The following is a 21,401-nucleotide window of genomic DNA, read 5'->3' on the forward strand; positions in this document are numbered from 1 at the left end:
GTGGAAGTGGAAAAAAGAAACTATTCTTATCGAAAAGAATAAAAAAAAATTTCAAAAATTTTAGCTACGTCGTCCGTTGGTGGTCGTATCGTTTTAGGCGACACCATGCAACGGAATAGTACGGGGCTGACATTTGTCTAAATCAAGTTATGCCTGATACTACATACAGCATTGCGTAAATTTTCGTCCGGCAACTTTTTACCCCATCACGAGCAAAAGCCGTGTGGAGAAAACACAGTAATCAATATTGTCCTAACACAAGTGTTCAACATTGTTACTGTACTACACACCTGTCTATATAACTCTTTTCGATCTGATTAAAACTACACTACTTTGTGTCAACAGGTTTGGTTAAATGTTATAAATGAGTCACAATTAGTCACAGTTGAATCAAAAGTAATATTTGTTTGTGTTGAAATCAAGGCGTCTGACTTCATTGTATTGTATTATGCGCATGTATGTGCATGTTTGATTTCGTGTGCTGTATAGTCAGATTAGTGTAACAGGCACTTCTAAAGTGTGCGTGGCCTGAACGCGCGCTTTCGCGTTTGGTTGACTTCTCATGCTTACTGACTGCTGCTCGCGTCTTTTACTATGAAAGATTTAATTATTGTGATGGAGTGGAGCAGATGCCACTTCTGTAAAAAGTGGACATTTTGACGGTGTCAGAGAGCACATCGTAAGATGTCTGCACTACGATACATTATTCAAATCCGACGACTTTTACATCCTTGAAACTCCAGGGAATTTGCTTATGAACCCACAATTTATTTGATGCGATTAATTAAAAAGGAGTCAGTATCTGAGACTCTTTAAAAGAAATATGACTCGTGACGTACCGAAGGGACAAATATCTTCATTTCAATGAGAGTTGTGGTCAAATGGATTTGACTCGAATACGTATGATGACGCCACCAAATGGTGACATCAAAATGTTTCAGGAGCTTCTGAAATACCAAACTAAAAAGCACCTCTGAACAGCCAGTCAATCGTAGGCGATATACGCGGGACTATTGGACATTTAATGCGGTATGGAATTGCTTGTGCCATTCTTACTTGAAAATATATAGCCCTGTTTGCCCTTTCGCAAGTCGTTATCGATTGATGAAGATACGCGCTGCTTTGCTGAACTCCCTGCTGGGAGATCGGTTCGACGGTAACAAATTAACAGAGGTCGAGCGATCGTTTACCCTTCTGTTCTATGGCTTGAATTTTCCGAATTCCTCTCGAAACAGTGTAAAATCCTCAGCTATGAAACACCCTCCACGCTGACGAGCTTTCTTATTCGTAGCAAGGTACGCATGCGTAAGATTGCAATTGTGAATGTCATGGAAGAGCGGCATCACTAGGCTGATTATTTCCACATTATGTTGAATTTTGAACTTGAACGCTATGATTGTGTGATCGCCAGCAATATCAATAAACCAAGCTTTAATCCTACCAACAAGAGTCAACGTGCAGTTTCCCTAGTGACATTGCTTTCAAACATTATCATCAACATTTCTGTCATTTTTATATCATCGTTACGTATCATCATGTCGTTTAAAAGAGAAGAAAAAATAAAGGACAAATAAATATATTGATGAGTAGCCAGCATGCAATTTTAAACGGTCACCTTATATATACTATAACTCTTACCAACGTTGAAGGACATTCGAGAGCAATGTTATATTGACATTTCCTCCACGTGACCAGAATGTTGGGAAACGCCTGATATGGCGTTTTAAGGTAGTATGCGCCTCGAAAGTGAAAGACTTAAACTTTCTCTCAAACTTTGCTCGTGTAATACTTCAACCATTCTCTTTCAAAATTAAGAAGAAAAACCGGGGTCACCGGGCAAATTCTGGTTCTAGAGAAACAAATTACCCAAGATTTACCGAGATTTGAAATTCAAAATGGCCGCCATCCCTGTGTTAACTCTATGCGGAAAAAGAGACTTTTCGCTTTTCGGAAAAATAAGACGGTGATAGGTTTATTACACTAAGAGCATTAAAATGAGCCCACACAAGCGGTGGATCAGCAAAGAATTATGAAAGTTTGAGATTCCGAATATCACCTCGAGGCGCATTCGAGTGGTACCTTACATGCAGGGGCTGACTACTATTCGGATGTCAACACCAACACTTTACAGTCCACGGTCCGACTTTTGGAACACAACAAGAAACTGAGTTTAATAAACAAACGAAATAAAATTAATGAAAAATACATTAAAATCTACGCTTGATGAAGCTTAAGGAGGAACTGTAACGCTCTATTCTTCAATTCTGAAAAAGCGTTCTAGTGACTTTTTTTTCTCTGCCTGACCCGACTGCGCTTGGCATACTTCATAATGCTAGTGTGTAAACAGTCAATTGCAATTTGTGAGAAAACACACAAAGAACATGATAATGTTTGCAAATTATGCGCCGCGTGTTTGTAGAGTTTGCTACTGGATCGTCGTCACCGCAATTTTGTAATAATTACCAGCAGCATGTACACCATATTAGTCACGTTCGTCGGTTTTGATAGATTGGACTGCATGGTCCTCTCAGCGAAATTACTTCTTTATTGGTTCTAAACAGGTAGTTGATAGAATGAAATGCTCCGTGCGCGTCAAGCCGACAATATCCGATTGAGATCTCGCCGAAATACATTGGAACGCATTTTAATTTCCTACTCTATTTCATTGAATGTTCTGCACTATAGAGAACGAATCTCGTTCGAGCAAGCCTTTCTAAGCTGGGCGCACACGCTAGGTTTCAGTACCTAATGTTGTAAAAATAACATGCCGGCTATGGCAGATTTCAACGGAATGACCAATATTGTGGTTTATGGAAAAATAAGCAAACAACATTACTGAACACAATGAGTGATATACCAAATGTCAAATTTAACAAGCCATACTATACATGACTAGCAAGCGCAAACACAATATATGAGTACATGCAGTAGGTTATTGTCGTTCAAATATGAGGTTGATAAGTGACGAATCAACAACACCATACGATATTTTTTTTTCAATATCATCGATCGTTGTGTTGCTCCTTGGAATGAAACAGTGACAGTATAACCCCCTCTGCACGAGATTTTGGTACCGTGCGCGACATATAGCACGAGCCAATAGACGAGTGCTATATGGAGCGAATTGTACCAAAATCATTCCGTCTATTGGTTTCGTAATTGTTGAGTTGACGCTGAACAGACATTAATTTTAGAGGGAGTATGCGGGGGGAGGGGATGTCAGTAGCGTATGCGTGATTTCAAAACGACGTAATTACCGATTGTTGGTATGCAGACACAGAATGAGGCTTGGTTGGATTTTCGCACTAGCCTTCCAAACTTTCGTTTCGGGGAGTTTTGTTTACCGTGCGCATGTTTTAATTATCCACGGCCCCTAAAAACTACCTGTTACAGACACAGATAACGGTTCAAGAGTTCAAATCAAAAAAGGTAACAATTTTTCGTAAATTTACACAGGAACCATAGTCCTGGCTGTTTTTGGCATACTATAAACAAATTTGTCTCGTTCTGTACCGTCTGCTTCGACGGTTGCAACATTTAGAGGTGCTACGGTGAGGTTACAGGTCCTGTATTTGATGAATAATTTGGACGTTAATTGAACTAACGATACGGTGCAGTTTTGAAATAATCCAGACGTTGGATGACTAAACTGCAACTGTGATAAATAGTTGTGCAGAGTGTGTTGCCTGATTAAGCGAGAGCTGGACGTCGACACCGCTCGTTGCATCTAATGTCAACTTTCGTCGTAGTGGCCAGAAGTCATCGCATTGGTATTTTTAACCTCTTGGTCTACATCGTTAGAACACCCCGGTCTGGTACAGCTCAAACTTTTGGGAAAGAATATCTGACATACCGTTACTGTCATTTCATTTGTTTATGAACGAATACTAGTTTCATTTTAAAGAGCGGTATGCCGTGTCTTGACTCCCGCTGAATCAAGCAAAGTGCACGGTGCGCTGTTGCCCGGTATGCAATGATTTGCATTGTGTACATCACATCCGGCAAATGTACAGCTTCAGAGATGTCTTTCATCATCGACCTCAACTCATTTCCACCAAGAGGTGAGTTAAAGACCCATGCGCTTTATCTCTGTGTATCGAAATTTTGGCTACGGTCTTCGAAACGAAGCTGACTGCTTAGGATTTAGTTTGGATGGGTAAGTTCAAAAGCACCGACTGGGCAGTTTTCGAAAATGCTGGCCCGTTTTACCACTGCTAAAACAGTATTTTAGCGTCGGTGGCATGAGCTCTCGTCCAATCAGAATGGTATAATATAATACGATTTTGAAGCCGATGCCTATGAAACGGTGTGCTGTTCAAACGAACGAGACATTAGAAACATTTAAACGTCCTTATTATCGCACAAGCCTATCGGGTTACGCAACAACGCTTACGCCTATCAAATAACGCCACAGAAAACTACCCCGAAACCTTCAGATGACGCCAATTTGTTATTTATAGAAATATTTTCATCTTTTCTCATCTACGGTATTTGCGTCATTTGAGTGCAAATATTCGCCATTGCTAAACGCAACTGACGTTGCAGCCACTTTGGAACTGCGGACACGTCGGTGTCGGTCGTGGCAGGCTTATTGCGGCGCGTAAATTTCGAAAGCAACAAACAACCTTCAGTATTTTTAAACGAATAGCGGCCGGGTGCGTTTAGCGCAGTCGTAGAAATGGCTCACAGCGCGATCTCTAATTGATCCGTGTCTTCGTGAAGGTTGAAAGCATGAGTTAATAGGTAAGACATTGCGAAGCGCCACTAGCATTGTCAGTCGATATGTGATAACGCGATGCAGCCTGCCATAAAACCACCGTGTTATTCATCCAATCATGATATGTTATTGTATGGCTACAAGCATTAATGTCACAGCTACAGTTGATCTCTCTTCATGAATACACTTATTTTCAATTCAAACACATATCTGCTTACACTCATACTGACTGGTGTCAATAAACAACATGCATATAGGAAGAGCGGACACATGTATTGCCAAGAACTATTTTAAAGCTCATGGAATAAGTAAAGTTTTCACCGTCTTCGTTATGTGAAAATCAAAAACGTGATTTTCACTCATGATAGAGTTAGCACAGGGGTGGCAGCCATTTTGAATTTCAAATATCGGTAAATGTTAGATAATTTGTTTCTGTAGTACGGAAAATTTGCGTTGTGACCCATGATTTTATTCTTGATATATCAAGAGAATTGTTTAAAGCGCCGTGGAGGAAAGTTTGAGCAAAAAATCTAAGTCTTTCAAGTGTGAAGCGCGTACTACCTTAATGTGTACTTTAATTGTCCGGTAGCAGTTTAAACAATGAGGGAGTGGGATGAGGTATTGTTTCCTATCATCACACAGTGCGTCATCCGAAGTTTGTATATTGAGACCTTGAAATACGGCTGAACTGTTCGATAAAGAATTATCTGAAATGCTGGATGCCAAAAAGACAGATATATATGGCATAATCTTACACAGTCATCAAGACATTAAGCACTGACTGACCTTCAGACGAGAACAGACGGCTAGCATAAATCTTACTTGGTATTTATGGGACGACAGTGAAAGTATGCGCAATTTACGATCAATTTCACTGGCCTTTAAAGACAATTACACATTGGAAACCACTACCCAACAGCGCTATATTTTTTTTTCTCAGAAGCAAAATGTGCCCGTGCCCCGAAACTGCCGGTGCCAGCCATATGGTGTAAATAGAGACTGTTTGACTCGAATATGATTTCATGTTCCGCTTTATATTGTCAGCTTTCTTGTTGACCACCTTGTTTACAAATGAAATTTCAGTCATTAAAGTCCATATGTTAAGGTGCACAAACAGTATACATTGTATATTAAATTGCCACAGCTATACAGGAACATCTGGATATGTTTACTGTTCATTTTGGAGAATATCTGTTTTGCAAAACCCTCACTGCAACATTAACCGTAGCTACTCTATTTGATTGACGTACATGTATACATGCTTACATAGCAGCAACATCCCAAACACATGATAGCTCGCTCTTTGAAAAATCGACCAAATTATATAACAGAACAAAAGCAACTGGCGGAATCCTACGACCACTGTAAGAATTATATTAACCCTTTGAGTGCTGTAATTTTTCCCACTAAAATTTTACTGCCACATTTTACCAATCTTTTAGGATTTTTTCTGAATTCCTTTATAATTTTAGACCAAAAGGACATCATGGTTTATTGGCTACAGTTTTTTATCAAAATTTTGGTAAAAATCTGAGAACAATTGACTGTGATATATTTTATAAAGTTGAGAAAAATTGACGTTGGCGCTCAAAGGGTTAGAGAAATCTTTTGTAGATTCAACTGAAAGTTTGTCCAAAACACTATCAACAAAACTTTTTGAAGCGTTTATTTTTATACCTTTTGGTCAAGATTTCGGCTGTTAGAGGTTGAGGTTTTATGCTGTTAACATTTGTTAATTTTGAAATATCTGAAATTATATTGGCATCTGTTTTAATAACATATTATCCTGTCATGAAGTTTAAACCATTCATAAAACAACCTGATTTGGAAACGTGTTTGTCATTCAAAAAAGAACATTATTATCCTAACAATTTTTCTAAAATTTCCTAAATGCAACCCAGGCAAACTGGGTTATATGTGAACACAAAATGACTGTGGAAACTGAAGACTTTGATATCTTGTTTTTGACCGTTGGACAAGAAGCGAACTGAATATTTCCGATAACTGTATACGTTTCCCCTATCAGTGACTAAAGATACACTATGCTTTCGGACATCCGTATTTGATGTATCACCTTGTATTAAAAGCTTTATAGCTTCGATCCGAGACCAATATGGAGAAGATTTTCTGGCAAACACACTTTTAATTGAATTCAGGCGAGCTTTCATTATTTGCTTACCATCTGCTCAAATCGAAAAAAGATTTTTCTGTTAAATATTTATGATATTGATCCCCAAGGCACTTGGTATAGATGTAACAAATCTAAGATTAATGACGAATGCAGTATGTTACATATTGACTTATAAAGAGCATTAATTAAAGGAAATGTATTGCTCGCTTATCACCACAAGCTAGCGTTTCAAACCAGTCACGTTTTCCTGACAACTCTAATATTCCTAAAAACTCTAAAGGAAGAGCGATATTAAACTTGCTGATCTCTCCAAACGTATCTCTACATCACCGGACGCATTACGAGGTTTTCTTTGAAATTGTAAACAAGCGGACTTTTTTTACCCGTCTCCCGAAACACCGTCTTTTCAACATCAGAGTCGGAAATTAAATAAGTTTTTTTTCTAACAAACCACATTTCTATTTCGTCATCGATATGTTCAATGTCGATACAACTGTAATGGGGGATAGACGTTCTGGGTCAGTTAAAATGTATCAAAAATTGTATCTCTGGTCGCACACAGCACGTACGAACGCTTCAATGAAGGCTCGGCATGTTGCAGGCTGAATTCCCAACGGCTGCATATTGAAATTCGCCCATCTTGATAATACCCTGTCTTTTCTGATAGCGCGGTGCAGGTATAGTGTCTTGCCAGAAACATATTAAAGAAATATCTACGGTCGACTAGGGAAGCATCGCTGATAATCGTAGGGCACGTTAAATAGAATTTCGCAGTGCGCTACACGATATTTTATAATCACAACCCTGCGTCATTTTCTCGCCAGCAGAATCTTTCATAGTAACTTTTATATTTTAGTTGGCGAGCAAAGTTAATTAATGAAGAACGTATGAGACCGACGCTGACATTAAAAGGTTTCACAAAGCTTGCCAAAGAAGTGAAAAATATGATAATTTACTTTGCCCGCCGGCAGCTTGCTAAATGTCTATATTTAAAGTATTAGCGTTTTTACTTGGCAAAAGTGGTACATCTGTGAGAGCTGTGCACTTCTCGCTGACAAATGCTTTTAAAAACACGTCACCAGGAACGACAATGTACTGTGTGTGTCGCTTTATGTGGCATTCATATTCAATTATCACGTTATATAGGTAATTCAGCGTGAATGTACATGCTACCTCAGCGTAGCTCGTAAACGAGTAAAAAAGGCCATTTCAAACACGTTTCAGTCGATAACTGAGATAAAAATGCAAATTGTCCATGTGTATGCTCGTTTGAAACAGACGCTAATCTTATAGACACCAGTGCGTCAGAAAAAACCTATCGTAATCACATCAAGACGTACTCACACAATTTTCGAAATTGTATGCACTGCTGTCTTTTTTATTTCATTCCTCGTCATCCTTACAGTCCTGACAGTATCTCCGGCAGCACTTCCTCCTCAGATTACGCATTTTGAAAGTAAACGTTTTGGTGATGACTTAGGAGGAAAACATATCTGTCTTCAGAAGCGTTCTAGTGTTGAGTACGTTCGTCAGATCGTGTCTCCATGGATTGTATTTCAATGCTCGCTAACAACGCAAATATTTTACACAGAGCTCCTCTAACCATCGCAATAACAATATTTTGAGCGAAGCGCGTGATAAATAGGATTTCATTACAACACAGAAAATTCACATATATATCATTGTGGATTGTTTTCCGGACGTCTCTAATATTTCACCGGTTTCATATCATTTTTGGCATTTCTTATCAAATAATTAAAGTTCTGAAGAGTTCATGAGTGGGTGAAAGAGTCTTACATTGATAAAAATTTGTCTCGTCTTCAAGAGGGATATCCTTGCAATTTCTTTCAGAGATCCCAGCTTCATCGTGTGCAATGAAATGGAATCGTGCGATCGGGTGACGTAATGGGAGAGATGCGACGTAGATTTCTGGGCGTCTGGTAGTGGCATATGTAATACAGCAAAGATGACAGAATATGCCTGAAATCGTTCATAAGCAATACTATAGCCTCATAAATAACTCCTCGATCAATATGGTTTACCGTCTTTTTTCTTGCAATCTATTGCTGAGTGACCTTCGGTTTTTTCTTTGGTCCACCGTAATGCCATCAGTACTACAAAATCGATAAACTTTGACGACGGAATAACAAGTTTCAAATAAGCCAGTTTTGTGTACATTCAGGCCCGGTAATTGTTGTTTCATTAAAATAGAATGACCGTCTTTTTACCGCCTGAGTGTAGCGAGTTTTCCCGACTGCACCTGCCGCCATCCCTCGTTAATCACGTCAAATGCATGCGAAGACCATGAGCTTAAACTGACAAGCATTTTCAAGGGCTTAGCGCTCGGTTGTTACGACTTCTCAGCCAACATGTACTAATACATCTGCATCCGAGACAGCTGCGAAGATTACTCCTTTTTTTTACAGTAGAGCCTCTGATTTATTTCATATCAGACAAAATTAAGTCCTGGCGACCTGAAGATCGACCTTAAAGCGATGTAAAGATCCAAAATACCGACGCCATTTGGAAATCACGAGTGCAGATAGCTTTTCGCTATATCGCTGCCTATGATTGTGTGCTCAACTTGTTTGAGATTGGCTGGGGGTGAATCGGAGATCCAAAATTGGGGAAAGAACGTTTTGGAGCCTAGTCAGATTTTAAAAATAAGGGCCTTTCGCTCTAAAATAAACAGCGGAAGACGTTTGCGACTTCCGCTGCCGTTGACGTACGTGACACCGCTCGAAGTAAAGCATGACTGGATGAGAATTTGTGAATAGTTGTTGTGAAGCGTATTCTATGGCTGCCATGCTGAAACTTAAAAGCAAGGGGCTGATCGAGTGCGTTTCGCATAGTAGTCCAAGAGCCAAATCTACAATTAGTGTGGTCGTATTTTGTCCGGACAGGCAGGTTGGTCATTTGGCTTTGGTTGGCATGCCGTCGACGATCACATTAGTATTGCAGGTATATGAATTCAGTAGCGACTTCAGTATAATTCTACTTAATATTTGTTTATTTATTTATTAAAATTTATTTATTTATATATTTATCTATTTATTTATTTGTAATAGCCAGACAAACAGGTGATAAGGTTATAAGATGCCGATTATTTTTGGGATAGTAATATGAAAAATAGGTTGGTCGCTGTTTTGCTTAGAAAACAGGTAGAAAGGTAGGTACCACTTGATCATGCCTAGCTTTTACGTCACGGGCTTTTGTGCTAGTCGTTCAGGTTGCCACGAATGGTCCATCGACCTTGTAAACGGCGTCTACTATCTAACTCGTGGTTGCACTGGCAGCGACGTTACCAGGTTGATAATATTTCAATAACTAGTTAATCGCCCCGTTGTGTTCCCAAACCAATCAATAAACATCGAAATGCCGCCGTGTTTTATATCGCGGCCATCAAAATTTCATTGCATTAAAATATAAATGGAGTTAAGATGACACCGCTTGACACTCTCTTGTCATTTCCGACGTCTCTATCGTGGTTCATGTTTTATTGCACTTAGTAACGGCTCATAACACTGATCATCTCCTTCTTTGATCAATTTTTATCTCTCGTTTTTCTGGCGGAAACTGATAACTTCAAAGGGGATTAAATGCTTGCAATAAAAATTAAAAGCTGGTCGTAATTTTCTCTCATTTCAAGGAAACAGTGTAATCAAATATCGCAATTTTTTACAGTTTTCGTAGAAACGGATAATGTGCACTACTACATATCATTGTCATGAATAGATAGCTAATATATACACTTTTGCGTGTAATCCAGTGCATTAGACATAGTCAATTATATATATATATATATATATATATAGAGAGAGAGAGAGAGAGAGAGAGAGAGAGAGAGAGAGAGAGAGAGAGAGAGAGAGAGAGAGATATAGATATATTCTATCTATCGTATCTATCTATTCTATCTATCTATCTATCTATAGTATCTCTATCTATCTATCTATCTATCTATCTATCTATCTATCTATCTATCTATCTATCTATCTATCGTATCTATCTATTTAATTATCTATCTAGACCCATCTAAATGTATATGTGTTTGTATTTAAACTTTGTCTTTCATACTGATTTAAATTCTCCATGTGAAAAATGATTTTGTTCTTCCTGAACCTAAGAATGTCCATGTCATTAAAAATTGCATTATTATCTCATAAAGTCCCTAGCCTACTGCCATATGGCTCCAATAAAATCTCACAGATTGTAACCATGGATACATGTCAACATGGTCAGCGTAGTATGTGACGTGTCGGTACCGCTGAGTGACAGTTCCCGTACCCTTTACGTAAATTCCAGTCACCTTATTTGCCCTAGTTTGACCTTAAAGGGACAAATAATTCTACATTATCGAGGTTCAAGAGGTATCAGCGATAACGCTAATTGGCGGGCGCACAAGAGATGTGTCCCCGCGGTCCCCTACAGTTGTGCATGCGTCCCCGACTTCACTGTCGAGGGAAATAATTAAACCTGGGTATAGCGTAGAAAGTGTTAAACAGAAAGGATGTACTTCTGAGATCATGGAAGACATCTCAGAAAATTATTATAGATAAATGATTTGGGGGGTCGTCATATTTCTCTATTTCTTTTGGAACATCGGCCTTGGAAAAAGTGTATATGCATGAGCAACATTGAACATGACTTTGATCTTAAGGTGATACCACTATGCGTGCCAAATTTTTGTAAAGATATTGCGACCACACAGAAAACACACGCAACTTTTTTTCTGGAAGAGCTAGTCGTTTATGTGTTCAACATCAGCTTCCGCTGTTTGCCGGCATCAGTATTAACGATTGCAGTTTCGATGTTTTATCGGTATATTCTTTCAAATGGCATTAAAGGGACAAAGTCGGCCATTTTTCATGAGTTTGTTTGATACGAGATACTAACTATATTGTTCGACATGTTGAAAGATACTGAATAAATGGGTTACCATGCATATATTCGACCCGGTTTTAGACAAATTAAATGAAACCATCGCGAAAATGAATTAATGGTCATGACCATTAATTCATTTTCGCAATGGTTTCGTCTATCGTCTCTAAAACCGGGGTCGAATATATGCATGGTCACCCATTCATTCAGTATCTTTCAACATGTCAAACAATATAAGTAGTATCTCGTATCAAACAAAATTCATGAAAATGACCGACTTTGTCCCTTTAACGCTTTCGCGATGAGCTATGTCAGATACTATGCAAGGCTACCAACAAAGTCGACTCCACTCTTGGGTGAGCATTTGAAAGAACAACAGCCATAGCCAGGGGAAGAAAGTCAGCGCTGAGTCTGTATTATCAGTCTACGGAGATGGCAGCCATTCGTGCGTGAACACTCTGTTCCGATATTAGAAAAATATCTCCTAGCCCTTTCAGCCTCGCCCGAAGACTAATAGATTCCCTCGACGGGATAAAGTAATCCGCTGTTTGACGGGAGACAGCTCTTTTGAATTCAGGCACCGCGACACGTTATGTGTACACTATGGACTGACTGCAAGGCATTATGACGCAAATACCAAGTCATGTATCTTAGGGTCGTACAATCTGCAGTAACAAAATACCATGTCCGATCGGATGATCAACGTCTGAACATTATACACCTGCAATTAGTTTTAGTGTCTTGTTTTATCATTTCGGATGATGATTGAAAGGACCTTCAACGTGTATATATATATATATATATATATATATATATATATATATATATATATATATATATATATATATATATATATTATATATTTACTTTATACTTGTCGTTTATTTATATATATATATATATATATATATATATATATATATATATATATATATATATATATATATATATATATATATATATATATATATATATATAAACAAACAGCAAGTACAAAATAATAATATATTTTACCTCATTTCAGACAGACAGACAGAACAGCGACATACAGTTCTATCTGTATGTCTTTCTGAAGTTTGCAGGATACATGAAACTTTCATAACAGATAGTATTACCTTGTACTTGAAGTCATTGGGTTATTATTGATAACGCTTTTCTTTAGCATCGAACAGAGTGATTTCCCTCGAGGATCTCTCTCTCTGTCTCTCTCTGTCTCTCTCTCTCTCTCTCTCTCTCTCTCTCTCTCTCTCTCTCTCTCCTCGAACTGAACATAATATACTCACCGTCGCTGCCTGGTCTAGACCTTACGTCATAGGTGTACAGCATGTTGTTGAGGACAAAGGCATCAGACCCTAGAGACGGACTGGAAATAGAAGAAAGAAACAAGAAATACGATAAAACATGTCTAATTTTATTGAAACCTTTTATACAAGATTTGTTCCGAGACCATAACACAATCTTGGTCGATGTTTAACTTGTGCAGGAGAAGTGTGACATGTAAATTGCCGATGGTCCAAGCAATGGGATAAGCGCTCTGATTTAGTCCAGCCGTTTTTTCCTGAACGCAGGTAAGACTGGCAATGCTAAGTGTACGTGCAACAATAACATTAGAATTCATTCAGTGAGCCGTTAAAGCACGGTTTGTCTGAAACCCAGGCTGGTATCTCGCAGTTCTAAAGAGAGCGAAAGAGGGTCTTTCTTTTTCTGATTCCATCAGACAAGATTTATTTCATAATCCAGCATTTTACATTATTCTTTCAAGCTCACGTCTTTACACTCTGAGACATCTCGGCATCAGATCACAATTCGACAAGCAGCACATACTTGACTCATTTTAATACGCCGTAGCTAATTGGACATTTGAAAAAAAAGATTTACCATTTAGTGTGCTACTAAGCCATAAATCTTTTGATATTCCTTCTCTTGTAATGTCATTATCAAAAGCAGAGTACAGAAATCGAACGGTTGATACAAGTCTCGAAAAAGTGGCAGTGCGCGCCCTTAACTTCCTTTCGGCAGAGTCCGATGAACAAGCCATTGCGTAAAAATACCTGTCGTAATCTATTTCGACGCTCAAAATGGCAACCATGGGAACAAACACAGGTGGACAAGGAAGTTATTTTGAACCGGGTTTTCATGACAGCTAATGATTTTGAGAGTCAACAGATCGAGCCCTTTGTAATTTTGGACGGTATTATCCCAAATTATGAAGTTTCGTTTGCACCTGATCCTACGCCGTAATTCCCCCCGAGGTATTGGCTCACTACAGGAATGAATTAAAATGTTGACTTTTTTTTCAACCGTGGTAGCACTAATTCGCATACGCGATATTTGCATGCTACCTACTCCTGAAAAAGCCATAATTTTGCTCAAGGGTATCTTGCGTTGACATTTTACAGCAATGGAATGGAACCTATGTGACGTCGATTATGTATTCATTTTCATTATTCGACTTATTTTTGTATTTTACCTTGAGGTATGGTAATTTACGAAGAGAATTAATTGCAGGCAGACTAACACAAACAGGCATTCGGACACCGAGATATTAACCACGACTAATGACTGTCTCTGTCTGTCTGTCTGTCTGTCTGTCTGTCTGTCTGTCTTGTCTGTCTCTATCGGTCTATCTGTCACACTGTCTCTCTGTTTGTCTCCCAACCCCCTCTCTCTCTCCCTCCCCTCTCTCTCTCTCTCTCTCTCTCTCTCTCTCTCAGCATTATACGCTCCACTTCAGATTAGCAAACAGTGGCAAAGTGATCAGTGTAAAGACGAAATTCAGTTTAACATGGTGATATTTCAATTGTTAATGCGTTCCTGACTTGACTATCACTTAGTATGGTGATCACCAGACCCTCGATCGTTCATTCAAAATATTATACCTGTACTTCCGTCATACCTAGGATGAGATCTGAATGGCTCTACAGCAAGTAGAACATGCGAAAGTCAATCTTCGCATGATTAATCACACGTTATACAAAAATATGCACATAGCCTGATATATGAAGTCCAGGGTACGTCTCGATGTTTTGCAATTAACTTGCTGTCATTGGCATATTAATCTGTTATCGGATATGATAATTAATAAATTGCTCCTGGGAAAGTCAATTATTTTTATCCAAGTAAGTATTCTGGATAATTATGTCTTATGACGATACAAGTCATCTGTCTCTCTCTCTGTCTCTCTCTCTGTTGTCTGTCTGTGGTCTATCTGTCTGTCAGTCTCTGTCTGTCTGTCTCTGTCTCTTTCTCTCTTTCTCTGTCTCTGTCTGTCTCTGTCTGTCTGTCTGTCAATGTCTCTGTCTGTCTGTCTGTCTCTCTCTCTCTCTCTCTCTCTCTCTCTCTCTCTCTCTCTCCCCCCCCCTCTCTCTCTCTGTCTCTCTCTGTCTCTCTCTCTCTCTCTGATCCAAACTACACAATACGGACATATTTGTGGTTGTTCCAAAATTGATGATAATGGATTTTTCACAATCCTGTTGTATAACTATAATAATTTTATTTTATTTTATACGTCAATTCGGACGATACCATTACTAGGGTACCTCTAACTGTATTACTTCAGTATGTATGTACCCAGTAATAAGGTACATTGGCCACTGACATCCAGTGTTAGAGAGGCAAACCGAACGCAAATATACATGACTATTACAAAAGATCATACTAAGTAACGATCCTTGCCGCATGCAAAAAATGCGAAATTACAGCAGCTTCAAATACGTTCATATCGCTGACGACACAAGGTTCATGAGCGAACAACGAATTTTTGTTGTCGTTTTCTCACATGCAAGGCACATTATAAGCTGGCTGTATCGACAAATCAATCTATAATCTCTCCTGTATAGCAGCAGGCGTCTCAAGATGACCTCCCAGTTCGGTTTTGCAGGGTTACGTATTACTTTTTAATGGGCGGTTTTCAAAAACTTTAAGATAACGAGGCACCGAGGATAATCTAGATAAGCGTGCCAAGCCGGGCCAATACCAGCATAACTACACACACTGAATAGTTTAATGGTTATTCACAGATAAAATAGTTGCAATTTGTCTTGGAAACCCTTTCCTTTAAATCGATAATCATCTTAGCGGTGGCAATTGAAGATATCTGATAAACATGATTTTCCATCTGAACGCGTATGAATTCTCGCCCGACCTCGCATAAAACGTCGCCATAAAATCAATCTGTATTTTCTTGTTTTTCATCGCGTCCACCTAGCACAAAAATCCGTCATTTGCTTTCAAATTCTACATCATTTCCCCATATAAAAACTATATTACTGTAAATGTCAATGAAATTTTTCATGAAAGTGACTTTACACGCCGATGCCTGAAAATATCCCAGCGCAGCTCTACTATGAAAGCAATAAAGTGGGCAAACAGAAATTGCAATAGACGAGCGTGCTTTAGGGCACCACCCAGGACAGAAACAAGGTTTTGTAAATCTAAATAGGAATTGAACAGAGAATGACTATACACGGATACTTTTTCAGATTGACTAAGAATAAATCCACTATTGATAGGGATAACAAACTTTTTGAAGCTGTGGTCAATATGAATCCGCGTTGCACCATATGAGAGTTTGTTTTAGCTAAAGGTTATACGAAGTTCGAAACGTTTGCTTAAATCCCCCAGACAAATTTAAATCAATCTCTTTGAAAATCAAGGTTCAAAGTAAGGGGGTAATCGAATAGATCTCCGCATTAAAAAAAAGTCTTCATGTTGATCAACAATGAAATGCAAAATGGTTGCAATCGCTGTTTATTAACTTACAATATCGCTGTTTTATTAACTTACAATAAATTTTCAATTTTCACAACAAAATAACACAGTTAAAGCATTGTTTTAACCAATGATCTTCACAATAAGCGCACAGAAACGGTGGACGAGAAAAACGTTTAAATTATCGCATGTCTCGGTCCCTTTAGTGTAGTTTATCTTTAATGTTTGTTTGTTAAGAACAAGTATTCACGAATGAAGTCATATGTGCTATAACTATTCTGTAAATTCCATATGCCTGGAATCATGTTTTGTGCTAAATTTAGTCTTTATGATTTAGTTTATGTCACACAGTGTCTCTAAACGACCTTCTATTGTGTTAGATCACAACGCGGTTTGGTCTGGCAGAAAACCATCAGACCGCCCTAAAAAAGAAATTTGATTGCAAAGTTGCATGTACACAGCGCTTGCAGTAAATTGCTTGAAATGGCATTGTTCTTAAAATAGTTTTCCCGTTAAAGATTCGTAAACAACTAGTCGATAGAATAAAGAGTATCTTTGGCAGTCCAGCCTATACTAGGTTTATTCAAAGTTTCTTCAGCACCAACAGAAAATATGTAAAAAATAAGAAAGTAATACAATAAACCTGCCCTTTTGGAGTCTCAGTTATGTGAGGGACAAATATGTAAAAAAAATGATTCACGTTGCAAAAGAAGCTCAGAGAGGTCACTCCATGCGTGTATCTCCGTTGAACTTTTGTGCCAGACAGTGACAAACAGGAAGTATAGTTTGACTGAGAACACCCTTATTACAAATTGCAAAGTGATTTTTAAGGGAAAACTAGCTGCTGAAAATTGCAGACCCTTTTGGAGAAACAATTATGACTCTAAATCCTCAACAGCTTGACTGAGTCCGAGTTGAGTTCCATTGGTTTTTTTCATTATGTGGTACAATATTCTCATTCTCTTGTACAATGTGGTGTCGTTATGTTATGACAGTATGCGGTATAATCGTGTCATTGTATTGTCATGGCATAAAGTTGTCATGAGGTTCCATAAAGCCGTCATAACGTTCTGTAGTGTGCACATTATGTCGTTACGTTCTATTATTAGGTTGGTGAATTTTGGGCTGATGTGCAGCGTCTCGGAAGCTGATATCCAATCGGGTGGCTGAATCTTACCGTTATAATTAAATAATACAAAAACAACTCCCTAAGTTGCTGTTAATAGTAACAGTCGGCCAATCGGATATAACCTTCCGAGCACGCTGCACATCAGCAGGATTTTCTGTAATGTTTGTTGTGTCTTTCACAAAGTGTAATCTATAGTCTTTGACTTGCGTAGACTATTTTGATTTTTAGGTGCCTACCAACACTTCGGTAACTTGCCAAACATAGAAAATATATTCACGTGAAAAATGGTTACCATATGTAGTATTTTTTTAAATATATTTGCAAACTATTAATCCCCCTTTTCCCTACTCAATGACAACTTTTTAGTCATTTGCGAGCTTCATGCTCTACATGCAATTGTGATGAATCATTTCTGTATTTGATAAGATTTAAAAAAATACTCCTTTCAATCTCTCATTCATAGTTTTGTTCACGATTTATACGTTTGACCTCCAACTAATCGAAAATTGTATTTTTGTGTTTGACTTTGTATAGGCGTACTCGGTGACAATTAGTCCATCAACCACTTGCATGTACCTTCTCTGTTTACACTGTCAGGGGCACAAGGAAGTGAGTGCGTGCATGGAGTCTGGCCATTGCATGCCTCGTAGTTTCGTGCGATTCTAATCAATTAAATGCAGATGCCACCCTCATTGCTGCTGTCAGCATATGTATTGAATAATATATGCCCCATGCCAACTCTGAAATTATCAACGAAGGACTCAGAAAGTCTTCTTGCGTCTATAATTTTACCAAGGGTTTAAGCGGGTCGAATCGTCAAATTTGACGTCTCTGACAATTAGTGGTGATTTGCAAAACATGACTGTAGCGGTATAATCCACGATTGACAATCTGACCTGTTTACAGTTTTGGACTACTGACAATCTGACCTGTTTACAGTTTTGGACTACAGACACTCCTGTATACAGGAAGGGCTTGTCCTGAGGGACAGTATGTATATTTCTGAGTGTGTAGGCTTTTTGTCATGTTGACGGCTGCGCCTGTGATGCAAATCACAGCTGTAGTGACTTGTATAGGCGTACTCGGTGACAGCACAGTCCATCAAGCAATTGCATGTACCTTCTCCGATACGAGTGCATGCGGTCCTAGACACTTCGTCTTTTTTTATCAAGCCGAAATCTTTACCAAGTGTCGGCAAAGTCATCATCTGTCAACAATGACATGATTGACAATACAATCTGTTGTCGGGAAAGTGCCCGGTCCAGTTACCATGGCCCGCAGTTGTTGAGAAGTGTCTTCATGGTTGGGAAACCCGGGACATTTACAAATCCTTACAACGCATGCGTAATTTGGAGATGCCGTTTAGCTCGAAGGCGAGGCACGACAACGTAATAAAGTCCAAACCGCATGATATAATGACAAGAGTGTACGACGTAAAGACAAAGCTGCAAAAAAGGCATGGCAACAGCGCATCATTAAAAGACTACACTTCCATATAAATAAGACACGCTATTTAGGCGCCTTTCATAACACTGAGTCTGTCTTGCTGTCCGCAGACGGGTACATTTTCCCGCGAAGTGATGGACTACAAACACAGTGTTTGCGTCGTAACATTTCAAAAATAGCTATTTTCTGTACCCCTCTCACGAAATACATTGACAAATCGATGTGTGTATCAAATTTTATTTTGTTATTTCCTTTGTGGGAGCATAGATTTGAGGAAAATGCGAGGACAGCAAATACATGAGGGCTTCGTTTGATCAGGCCATCTTACGGAATGACGTCATTCTGTGGCATAATGATATAATAACCAGAATGTGTAATATGATAATGACCCTATGGAAAATAGTATTGAATGACTATGCGGTATAGCAAAAACATTAAACCAAAACTACTAAATTACATGTTGACCATACATACCAGATGTTACACAAAAATGGAAACAACATTATAGTACAATTACACTGTATTACCACAAAATGGTGTCCACATGCACACAATAACAACAACAATATACGAGAAATTTCAATAGAACATGACGTAATGGCAAGATGTACGACATAACTCGAACATATCACGTATTGAGAATAATATGGCGAATACAGAAAAAAAACTATACCGAATAAGAACAAAAGCTAAACAAAGGAATACCACCAATGTATGATAGAGTTAAAAATGTACCATATGTCATAAAAGATCAAAGAGCTCACAATATGAACATATCACTATGGCAAATCATGCAACATAATGACAAGCCTAAACATGACGTCAGATTCACACAATGCAATGATGCTGCTACAACGAGCTGATAATGTGAAAGTAGTCACAAACGTATCAGAAAGGTTTCACCACATTATCTTTAAAATTTCACAACATGATAACACGACACTGATATACATCACCATCAAAGACTAAAACACAAAACGGAAAGAACAGAGAACATAGCGCACAACACATACTTCATAACAAAAGCGCACCGCAACAAAGATAACTGACTTTCTTTCTTATTTTAAGAGAATTCAAAGTGCATATTGGGCACACTAAAAGCTTACTTGAACTTCTCTTGTTTATGTTAGCCGATGTAGTACAAGTATATTTAAGGGCATGCTCAATCCCAAGGACTCATTTAGTCCCTTAATAGACTATCAACCGCCCATAAGGAGACTAATATTCCGAGCGTAAGTCGGTTTCAAACCTTATGACACAAGGCAAAATTCGGTTTAGACTATGGTATGGTTTGAACAAGGTTAACAGTTGAAGGGTTACTTGCATTTTCATGGAAACAATCTCACAAAAAAAACCCCAAATGACAAAATCTTGTACACTCTCATCACGTGCAACACGGAAAATACTGTATTTATGCCCTCCCGTAAAATGCTTGAGTTATACGTCGTCCGCGAACTGTGTTTCTTTTTTAAGACCTGGAGGAGTATTTGGAGCAAATATTCTCGTGCCATTGTTCGGATGGCTCTGAAGTAATAAGATGTAGGCACAAAATGAAAAAGCTAGACAGATGCAAAGATTTTCGTACGCGTGGCCCTTTCTAGTGATTTAGTACTGTACTGAAAAGAAAACCTTCAAATATAAGTGTATTTAACTTTAGAAGAAAAAAAGAGCTCCTTCGAGTTCGGTAAGATGGCGAAGTTTTGTAACAGATCATAGAAAACACATAGCATGGAATTTCACTAAATGTTGATATATAATACATGAGGGTTGTTACATTTGGTGATAGTAAGAATACCCATGCATGAGCTGATCTATGGAAACATTGGCTATCAATGATAATGAGTATTTCCCCGTAAAATATGGATGTGCTTAACGGCTTTCAATTTCTGCCGTAAAAATGAAGCGATCAATTCTTATCTTTAATTCATCAAGTATTAATACTTAATCATGTTATATGTCAATTGAAAGGTTTCACAAACATTGAGGATAATTGCTTTCACGAGTTCACCTGTTTGCTTATTCAATAATATTTATACAGACATACATACATACATACATACATACATACATACATACATACATACATACATACATACATACACATACACACACATACATACATACACACACATACATACATACATACATACATACATACATACATACATACATACATACATACATACATACATACATACATACATACATACATACATACATACATACATACATACATACATACATACATACATACATACATACATACATACATACATACATACATACATACATACATACATACATACATACATACATACATACATACATACATACATACATAACAAATGAAGACATACAGGGAGGAAACAATGGGAATAAAGATGCATGTT

General features: G+C 38.2%; 1 protein-coding gene across 4 annotated transcripts in view; it reads right to left on the reverse strand.

Moving 5' to 3' along the window:
- The window catches only part of LOC139115870 (glycine receptor subunit alpha-4-like), an 80,350-nt gene that overhangs the window by 17,635 nt on the left and 41,314 nt on the right, over positions 1–21,401 (reverse strand). For all 4 annotated transcript variants that reach the window (XM_070678271.1, XM_070678272.1, XM_070678273.1 and 1 more), the window contains exon 3: positions 13,010–13,089. The gene's annotated coding sequence lies outside the window, so the exon portion shown is untranslated. The remainder of the gene's footprint in view (positions 1–13,009; positions 13,090–21,401) is intronic.

This window comes from Ptychodera flava, chromosome 17, assembly GCF_041260155.1.
Source record: "Ptychodera flava strain L36383 chromosome 17, AS_Pfla_20210202, whole genome shotgun sequence".
NCBI lineage: Eukaryota > Metazoa > Hemichordata > Enteropneusta > Ptychoderidae > Ptychodera > Ptychodera flava.